Below are 2308 nucleotides of genomic sequence, written 5' to 3' on the forward strand. Positions count from 1 at the left end.
AGACTCATGACCACGTTGAGCTAACGCATCCTCCTGACCTAACCTCTGACACTGACGTTTGTTTCTCCTACCTGGGAAGAAAACTAAATCTGTAAAAGGTAATTCTTTTGAAAGGTCTGAAACCTCTGTCACCTTTTTCATCTCAACCGTAAGGTTAGATTTCAGCAGACTTGGTGAGACACCCTGTAAAGCTGTGGAACAGAGTTATCTAGCTGTTTTCAAACTAAGCATCCATTAGAGAAGGTTGGTTCTAAATTTTGCTAATACAGGATACAGAGTTGTGGTTTAGAGAAGCCATTTTATCCAACCAGAATTTCTTGATTATCTACCTTGAGCCAGGTGCTAGGGAGACTGTGGGGAAGAAGACAGGCAAGGCCCCTGCCTTCACTGCTCTAACGTTTCAGAGGGGAGGGCAGGCCACAGACCTAGCAAGGACTAGGAGAGATTCCAACAGTGCCACGCACCGTCGAGACAGACAGCAGGGGCAAGGGCAGAACGTTGTCAGGGCTGGAGGCTGACTTTAAGAGGGTTTGTACACGAGTCCCTGGGTGGTGCAAACAGTTAACACATTCAGCTGCTAACCAAAAGGTTGGTAATTTGAGTCCACAGAGAGGTGCCTTGGAAGAAAGGCCTAGCAATTCATTTCTGAAAAATCAAGTCACTGAAGACCCTATGGGGCAAAGTTCTACTCTGAAACACGGGGTCACCATAAGTTGGCATCGACTCGACATCAACCGTTTGTTGGTGGTGGCGAACACATGGTGGTCAGGGAAAGCCACTGCCCGAGATCTTGGAGGGAAGAGCGTTCTAGGCAGAGGGAACAGCAAGTGCAATGGCTATGAGGTAGGAGCGAGCTTTGCAAGTTTGAGGAGGTGACACAAGTACCCCCGGCAAGCTGTCAAACACCCTGCAGACCAACGACTAAATTCCCCAACGTCTAACACAACACATACATCGTGAGAAGGGAGACCATCGCGACACTCTTTTCACAAAGCATTCTCGGCCTGTTGCCATGTCTTATAAGAAGGAATGCTCTGGACGGGGGGAAAGGAGGCAGAGGACCTGGGAGATTCTGAATCTCCACCAAACAAGGCACTGAGCTGGTGGGCCCCCAGCGACAAGGACAGGCAGAGAGCACCTCATCCTGCGGGGCTTCATCAGTGCACTGCATCGTGTGGAGACCCTTTTTACCTCAGAGCTGACCTGGCCATGACTACATGGTAACACTTCCTATTCTTCCTCAAAGTACTTTTCAATCCAACTATTTGCATTTCAGAACACAGACTCAGGCTTAGAAACAACTGTTAACAACTTACTGCTAGAATGCCCAGTTCACTCGTAAGTTATTCATCAGTCACCTGCAGAGAGAGCAAGACAAGGTCACCCGGAGGCCGCAGAAACAAGGGGCTCCTGTCTGTAGGCCACCGCTTACTGTCCCAAGTGCCCTTTCAGGCAGGACTGCTCTGGTCACTGTAGACATGACTGGGGCCCATCACTGCTGCAGCCCCGCGGTTATGGGAACGGCACTTTATGGGGCAGTAAGAAAGCTGCTGAAAGCCATCTCCACACCCAGCTCAAGGCTCCAGGGGGTCCCAAGAACTTTGGTGTCCGTCGGCCTGGCTTGGGAAAGGCGTCCTGTGTGCCAGCTCTCCTGCCTTCTGGTTCCGCTGCCAGATCTGGTGGACACGTGTAGCAGAATCTGGCAATCCACAAAATATGAGCTACCAGCCAGAACCAAGGGCTACCGGCCAGCACCAAGGTAAAACCATAAATTACAAGCTCCACTCAGAGTTAGGCCTGACAAACTCAGAGCGTGCCCTCACTATTAAAGAGAGCAGACCCGTCCTGTGTGACTCGGACAACTGTTCTCTACCACATTGCACCTCTGTCTAGGGGTGTTAGCTGACCCGACACCCATGGGAGACAGTGTGCCAAAGACGAGACACACGCCACGTGTGCTTCCCCAGTCACCTCATGGGATAGTCTTGTCCTGCTCACAGCAGCTCTGATTTTGGTTTAAACCTAGCAGCCCCCACGTACTCCGGAAGAAGCCTGTGGAAGGAAGGGGAGCCCTGGCCTGGAGGCTGGCTGAGAATCCCAGGGTGCTGAGCAGCCAGCCATGGGAAGCCTGCTCTGTCAGTGAGCTCGTCGCTGCTCTGACAGAGCAGGAGAAACGAATGCATCTTCCTGAAGGGTGTACTCCTCCTTGGTTTGAAAAAAAGCACGCCATTTTTAAAAACCGCTGAAAGACGTTTTCTCTTCATTTTAACTCTGGAGAAGCCCGTGGGCTTAGCAGAACACACGGCCA

Source organism: Trichechus manatus, unplaced genomic scaffold (assembly GCF_000243295.1).
Source record: "Trichechus manatus latirostris isolate Lorelei unplaced genomic scaffold, TriManLat1.0 scaffold00255, whole genome shotgun sequence".
NCBI lineage: Eukaryota > Metazoa > Chordata > Mammalia > Sirenia > Trichechidae > Trichechus > Trichechus manatus.